Source organism: Desmodus rotundus, chromosome 5 (genome assembly GCF_022682495.2).
Source record: "Desmodus rotundus isolate HL8 chromosome 5, HLdesRot8A.1, whole genome shotgun sequence".
Lineage (NCBI taxonomy): Eukaryota > Metazoa > Chordata > Mammalia > Chiroptera > Phyllostomidae > Desmodus > Desmodus rotundus.
Window position 1 is genome coordinate 132,446,279 of NC_071391.1, and position 8,845 is coordinate 132,455,123.

An 8,845-nucleotide genomic window follows, 5' to 3' on the forward strand; every position below is an offset into this window, starting at 1 on the left:
GAAGGATACCACTCTCTGCTTTTTAAGGTCGTGAGGACTGAGTGAGAACCTCATGGCAAATATCCAGTACATGTGAATGATTATTCTTAGATACTGACACGTATGGTATGAGAGGTTATAGTAGACCATTCCTCCATGATAACATAACCCAGTATTATTTAGGTATGTTCCTATTCCTAACAAAGAGTATTTCCTGATGAGTCTAAAGGTGACAAAATCAGTAATGCATTCTCCAGCTATCAGGGTAGGCCATTGTCCTGCAGCAGACCAATCAGAACTGAAGGGAAGATTTCTTTTCCACAGTTAGGGGAAAGGCTTTCCAAGCTCACAGTGGAGGGGGAGCAATGGAGACCTTTGCTTCAGTGGCTACTGGCAGCCATGTTGCAATGCAGAGGTAAGCCAGCCTGGGCATGAAAGCGATACTACACGCAGTGCGTGGCCGATGCATGCAGAGCAGCTGGATCCCTGACGGTGTGTTCACAGGCCCAACTGACCCTAGGGCCCATGATACTTTTAGGGGTTCTCCATAATGTTTTACTGTCTTTTAAGTTCAGAAGGAAAAAGTAGATATCATCCAGCTTGGGTTATATTTCTCTTTATACCATGGTAGTCATAAAATATAATTTTTTTTTTTTTATTGTGGAAGGGGCCCATGAAGACAAAGTCGATTAGGGAGCCATGAAAGTCATAATGTGGCCCTTATTTCTGAGGGCTTTTCCACTTTTGTCAGTGAAAGTTCTGTGTTCTGTGAAACCCCTCAGTCCTAGGCAAACTTGAGCATTCTTAGGAAAGGTGTAGTAGAAAGAAAATAGGACAGGCAGCCAGGAGTTCTTGCCTGGATTTTGCTGTGCTCTAGCTGGGTGACCATGGCAGTGACTCAACTTCTTTGAGCCAGTTCTACATAAGTGTTAACTGGGGTAACGTGGTGAGCTGTAGTTATTATACTGTACTTATCTCGTTATCACATTGTAACTCACCCTTAATTTACCACATTGTTTTTGCCTGTTCCTCATTCATTCCCTCTTCTATTAGTAAATATCCTGATTTTTCTTTGGAAACCAGCCCTTATGGTGGCTAGCCATGACCAGCGCTGCCTATAGAATGCCCCTGAGTTTTCCAAAGAGAAAACTCCTAGGTCCTAAAAATAAGTGGAAATGACCCAGTGCCAGTACAACTAGAATGTCAAGTCCCAGAATGTGGCCACTGGGGCTGGTGATATGGCAGAATTACTGTCTTCTGCAGTGCTTTGGGTTTTTTCTGTGTGCTGATGAGACTAGGCATAGGCAGAGTCCCCTGACTGGGAGACAACCTATTCTGCATGAGTTGCTGAGACTCTAGGATTTAGGTCTGTGAACTACAGGGTAGGCCAGGAGCTGGGGCATCCACCTGAGCCCCGGTTTCATTTATATCCTTTGCTCTCTGATTTTTACTATCCTTGAATCCAGACACCACAGTTTGACTTAGAGCATATCTGCTCCATAGGATTTGTATGGAGCTTATTTTTCCTCTGACTTTTTTTGGGTGAGCATGTGGCCCAGGCTCTGCCGTTAGTATCAAATGTCCTGTAGCCATAGTGATTTGTTCAGAAATAATAGCTATATCCTAAGATAACCATCAGGGAAGGAGCAGTGTAGTATATAGCCTGGATCCTGAAAGCTTGGGTTCAAGTCTTGCCTGTGTAAGACTCACCAGCTGTGGGACCTTGGGAAAGTTACTTAACTCCTTTGGGCCTCAGTTTCCTCACCCATATAATGAGGGATAAGGATAATGCCTGTCTTATAGAGGTTTTTGTGAGCATTAAATAGGAGAACACACGAAAGCCCATGGTGCACGTAGCTGTTGCTGCTGTTATTACTAGTCACAGTGAGCTATCACTCAGTTTATGCTGTAAGCTTAGTAAATCAGATTCATTGTACAATACAAAAGAAGTTACTGAGGTTGAAAATTTTCTTCATATTTTGTTTGTAACTATCTCTAGTTTATGGGATTTTAGGAGGAAGCAGGGTCTGGACATTTAATTTGCTGCAGTTTGATGACTGAGCTGTAGAAATGTGTGGCGCCATACTGAACGACCTCCTGAGATGATGGTATTTTTGGAATAAAATAGCTCCAAGATACCTAAGTTTTTGAATTTCAAGTGACTTATAAAAGTTATACTTTCTTCCTGATAATGAATAGTGCCAACTAACACTAATGTAGTGCTTGCACTGTGTCAGGAACTAGGAACTTCATATGTGATAACTCAACGGTAATGTTATTCACGCCCATTTTACCAAAGAAGAAATTGAGGCACAGAACAGTTTAGTCACTTACCCGGGCCATATAGCTAGTGACCCGCAGAGTGGGGCGAGGCAATGGCAGGCTGTCTGATGCCAGAACCCCTGCTCAGAATGCTCCTCTCTGTTATTCTTTCCCCACCACCAACTGAATTTAGGATTGCAGGGACAGAAAAGGGGCATGGATGATTTCTTCTATGTAGTACAACTACAGAGATTCAAACTGCTACGTAGACTGAGCTGACTGCGGTGAGATTGCAATAAATTCAGCTTGCTAAATTGCTGGGAGCTCAGGAGGAACTGACATTTTAAACATTTGAATTCTGTTTGGTGGAGAAGAAAATCACAATTTCAGAAGAGATTAAGAGATGTTGATGACCGTTCATTACGCTCTAAATCTCTGTATGCTTTGAAATGTGATCTGAATCAAAGACATCCTATCAGTGTGGCTCAATTCTAAGAGTGGTGGATTAAGGTGCAGGCTAACTGGACCCCTGGGTATCTCTGGCATTCCAGAGACCAAGATATGAATCACACAATTAGCCTACAATTGCTGGCCATGTAGCCAACCAGGCAATATTTGGGTACAGTTGCTTTGTAAACGTATATTCCCTTATGAAGCTGTTGAATGAGAAGCCAATGCTGGAGCCAGAACTGGCTGCATAAGCCTTTGCTTTTCATAGAAAGTGTTCATTTGTCAAATACTAGTTTTCTTAGTAACATGATAAAAAAATGATCACTGACTATTATAGCTCTGTAACATACTTTTGCAAGAATAACTTTGATTAAATTATTTTCTTGGGCTGCTTTGAGACTTAAAAATTCAATACTTTTGAAAACTAAGTTGACCATTATATCCATGAAAATGTCCTTCTGGTGACTTTACATAAGGATTTCTGTTTTACTTGCTATTATTGAAACAAGTCCTTGGGAGGATAGCCTCTAATATTTTTATTAGAGCTAAAATTCTTTGATTCTTTGTCTTTGTCACTGAATTGGAGTCAGCACAAGGCTAAGAGAAAGGATGAATTTAAGTGGGTTTTCTGAAGATGCTAAGTGTTTTCTAACATTCACACACACACGCATCATTATAAACCTATATACAGAAGATAATGTTTATTTTTAAACTGATTTCTAGAATAGCCCCAAACCCATGTAACTGGTGGCGTGTGCCTTATGAGAGGACTCATTGAAAAACTTGGAGGTTGGATCACAGCCTTGGCCTCAAAGAATATTGGCAAATTTGCATTTATGTGACATTAATTTGCCTCAAGCATGTCACTGGTGAGTTCTTTGTTTTAGTGAGTGCCAGATGTATTCTTCTGAATATATTTGGTGAAACTCTATTCCCGAATGCCAAATGGACATGAGAAAACTTTCAGTCATCTGGAGCTTGTAAATTGTTCTGAAATTTTTGGAATTTTATTGAAGGCTTGATTTCATCATAGAGCAGAGAATACCTTGGATGAATAAAAAGCAAATCAATCAGAAATGATTGGAACCAGTAATTAGAATTTCCCTGGAGAGATAAAATGTATGATGTAAATCCACTGCCTTGCAAAAAAATTGCTTTCTAATAAGTTATCAGATCTTACAGAGCAACTTCAGATGCGGGCACAGATGTGAAGCTTTATTTTGTTTTTTGGCTACAAGTTTCTCCCTCTCTCCTTTCAAACTTAACTTTTCCAGAAACTTTGTTTGGCTAATCAAAGCTGATGGTGTTTTAAGATGATTGTCTTAGAGAGCAAAAAATTAGAAATAATATACCTGAAAATTAGTAATTTTATTTCAATATGTAATTCGAAGAAACAGATGATCACTCTCCCACTTTTGGCAGTTTGGAATCTTTTCATGTTTTGTTGACTTTTATAATTTTTGATCTTCTACTTGCTAACTTATTTTACCTTACTTGAATTAGTTTGTCTTCACTTTGTGGGTTATTGTTCAAATAGAAAACCCTCCTCACCTGTCTTTTCGTGAGGACTTCATCTTGTGCCCTGATACTGACTACAGGTACCAAAACTGGTTTTTAAATGTGTTCAAAACATTTATACTAACTTTTTGGGAAGAAATGGTTCAAACAAAATAAAGAACATTATGTTTATTGAAATCTAGAATTAAAAAAAGTGTGTAACAGCATTAGTAATACTGATTTATAATTTTTTTCTTAGTATGTCATATCTGAGAGCAACGGTGCTGCTTAGAGCAAAGGCTACGCTGGAATGGAGGCTATTTTTTCTCTGCTCTTAGAGGAATGTTAAGGTATAAATTATTTTGATAAAGTAGCATTAACATCTTTCTCACTGTGGAATGTAAAAAGACAAAAAAAAAACCCCCACACAAAAAACCACCCCACCTTTCTACTTGGAATTACTGTATGCTGCTAATAGAAAAAAATGTAAGAAATGACATATCTGACATTTATTGTTGATTAAATAGGGTAAATGTGGAAACTCTATTTAAGGTAAGAGGTTAAAAGTTTACATATCCACAAAGGAGATATTGCAAAGATAGTGCTTAGATTTAAGTGTTTTTTAAAAATAACTGTTCAAACAGATACTTCCATTATAATTTTTTAAAAAGCCAGGAGTTATAAAACACTTGAGTTTTTTCAATTTGTTGGAAGAATGGCAGGATCAGAAAGGACTTTCTGATCTGATTTAGGATAAATGAATTCATTTTATGGTAAAAAGGAAAAATGAGAAAAAGGGAATATTAGCATGTATCTGCTCCAGCTCCATCACGAAACTTGGAACTTAGATGACTTGTCCAAGTTAATCCAAGTTAGTGGCAGAACCAAGGCCTAGAACCAGGTGTCTTGATTCCTCATCTTCGGAGCGTTCGACTTCCCTGACCTGTCTCTTTATCTACAGCCTCTTTTGTGTATTTGGCGTAATCTTCATTATCATCGTCCATTCATGTAACACGAATTGAGCATTTGACTGGGGCATGTTCCCAGGCTTAGGGAGATATTGGGTGGAGCTGGCATGTACGTGTGCAGAATTAAGTGTTGTTACCTCTCTCTTGTGCTAAGCTGTGATCTTCTTGAAGGCAGGACTACCATATTTTGCCATGTGTATTGCACTTATTCTGCCCAAATCTTTGAGGGAAAAATAAAGATGCACATTATACATGGGTAGTACTAATTTCATATCTATATAAATGTTTTTAATTCTTTTATTTATGCTTATGCATTACAAATGTAACTCTAGAAAGTAATAACAGTATCTGTATGCAAAATTATACCCTGGAATACAATAATTGGTTTTGTTTCTAAATATAAATAAATAAAACATTGAATTCAAAAATTAAAATTAAAGATTTTTTTTCTGAATGTTTGGGCCAAAAATGTGGGTGCACAGTATACATGGAAGACCATTATACATGGCAAAATATGGTATGTTTGTCCACCTCCCTTCCAGTGCACATTGCAGAACATGCTCTGTGAAACTTTATGCAGACTGCACTCTGCCTCAGAAAATTTCTCTGCCTGCTCTTGCCTACAGATTCTCTGGTCTGTTTTGATTTCTGTCCCATTGCCTCCTCCTAGGAGCCCTCCTTTCAGCCTCCACCTCCTTTGGAATGACAATTCACCTGGTCAGGGTGACTATGATTTTGACATCTTTCCTAGAAATTACCTTTTATATTATTTCTGCTCACCACTGTGTGCTGCGAACTTTGGGCAAAAGTGACCCCCCATATCTGCCCATGCTTTAAGCTTGCAGATCACTGCCTGTGTACTATACTGGTGCCCAGGTCCCACCTGCCTGGGAACTGAAATTGTTAGTTACGCCTTTGTATTGCTGAGGGAACGAGGATAGCCTGGCACTGGTTAGACACTCAGCAGGTATTTGTGGAGCGAACATCAAAAACACTTCTTATTGTCATTTTTGTCCGCATCCTTTCATCTTTTTATTGACTAGTTTGGAGAGATGATGCTAAGCACTGTGTGTGATGTCAAATGACACATGGTTAAACTGATCACACTTAGACACTTACATAAAACTTACTCTTAATCTCGAACCTTCAGATAGCTGCTTTAAATACCTGACAAATTCTGCAAATTACTGGTGAGTTTTCCTCTCCTCTGTGTATTATGAAGACTTAGCTTGGATATAAGTTTTTGCTTTATTAACAGATAATCTTCTCTTCTAAGGAACTATCTAATCAGTGAAGAAAATGGGGTTGTGTTGTATACAGATGTGAATTTCTATCAAATAATCTTCTTTCAAACACTCATAAAAATTCAAGTTGAAGCTAACTAATAAATAGCAATTTAAAAATAGTATATGAATCAGCTATATTTTAGACAAAATAGTACTTATTTTTCTTCTGCAGAAGTACAGGTTCTGGAACAAGTAATGCCCCTTTTTATTACAAAATCCTTTATTACAAAATCATAAGCATGTAATTCTGTAACATAACAACATAACACTCAAGTACACCGTATGACATTTTAGGTGAAGTGTTCAAATTAAAACTACAAATTATTACACCCCTATTATTACCCTACTGGCAGACCCTGTATATTAAAAGAGTATAACAATTGGCTTAATAGTGACAATTCTGATTAGCAGCTTTTTCTCTGTGATTTACTAACATTTAAAAGGAATTTATTTTTCTAAACATTCTGTAGTTTCCTTTGTTCTAATTACTCTTATAAGCAACATTTGTTTTTTTCTGATTAAAAAATAATATATGCCCAATATAGACATTTAAAAATATAGGAAAAAATAAAGATGTAAATGAAAATGTGAAATGAATCCATAATGAAATCCATAATGAAAATGATTTAAATATTATCACTCTAAGAGATAATGAGTATTAACATTTGGTTGTATTTCTTTCTAGATTTGTCTGTATGTTCATTCACTCTGTCTTAATCTTTCTTCCACGTATTTATTCTATGGGTACATGCAAATAACGATGATGTTATTTTGGAGCATATACATTATACATATGTATAAGATTTTATTTTTTAAAAAGATTTTATTTATTTATTTTTAGAGAGAGGGGAAGGGAGGGAGAAAAGAGGGGGAGAAACAGCAATATGTGGTTGTCTCTCACGTGTCCCCCACCGAGGACCTGGCCTGCAACCCAGGCATGTTCCCTGACTGGGAATCAAACTGGCGACCCTTTGGTTTGCAGGTCAGCACTCAATCCACTGAGCCACACCAGCCAGGGCAACACATGTACAATATCTTATATATTGTGTTTTTGTTTCTCAACATTATATTTTAAATATTTCCTCATATTGTGTAATGTTTTGTAAAGCTCGTCTTTGATTTTCTTTATGACTAATCTTTAGCGCTGGGTTCTGGTCATTACTGAATTGGATGGGCAGGCATGATTTCCTGGATAATAATCATGCTGCACTTTAGTCGATTGAAAATCCGCCTTTAATAAGAAAACTATCCCTTTCATTTTATGACACTTACTTGGGTTAAATACTTGTCTGTACCATGACAGCACCATGTGTATTTCTGTTTTTGTTACACTGACTTACAGTCTATGATTCTCACATGTATGTGCATCTGTATGTCTGTCTCGCCTATAGGACCAAAACTTCTTGAGGGTCAGATCATATTAATCTTCATATCCTGAGCTCTCAGATGAGTGGCTTTAGTTTGTTCTTCATATGTGTTTATTAAAGAAAAATGAAGAAATGGAGGCCCAGGAACATTAAGTCGTCCCAGAGAGTAGGGTTTGTCTAGACCTCTTTGCTGGGGGCAGGGCTAGTCTCCTTAGTTTCTTTGTTACCGAAGTAACTGTTGGCCACAGCACACCTGCATTGATAACAATGTTCTGTTTTCTGGTCTTTCTAGTCTTGGTGTCTGTTTTTTACTGCAGGACCTTCAGTGCCAAATCTTCTCCTTCTGGGAAAGGCAGGCTTGGGTGAGGGGTTGTGGGGGACTGGGGGTGTGTTACATGGGTTCATGAAGGCATCCTTCTCACTTCTGCTGACAGCTGAGAGCTACTGAGCCTGAAAAATGGCATAACTCTCTTGGGGATGAAGGCTGAGATATTCCATTGGGCACTGCAGCTTCCACAGGTAGGCTGGAGACCACGAGGTTCCATAATGAACTGTTTTCTGGAACCTCCAGGGCTCTGAAACTGCCCTGCACTTATGCAGAAGTGGGGGAAGTGTCCCTTGCTCCCTCTTGAGCTACATTTTGCCACACGGGCACCAAAGTGGCATTGCACTGGCCATCACAACTTACACAGTCGATAGCAGAAACAGTTTCTCTAATCAGAACTTTCCTTAGGAATCAAAGGGTGAGGCTTTGGCCAAGGGGACAAACCTGAGTGGCCAGACTACCTCAGGACATGCTGCTCCACTCCTTTCTTCCTCCTTGGACTGCTGTGTCTTTGTTTCTGAATCAAACTTGGTTTCTCTCTGGGAACCCAATGCAAATCACCTTCCAATAGGCCCACCCTCCCTGTTCACCAAACTCATATGCCTGAATTTCAGTGGAAAACATGGCATATGTATCTCTATGTCAAATTATACATTAGTCTGCAAGGATGATCTACTGGTTAGTAATGAAAATAGAAAAGATTTTGAACTT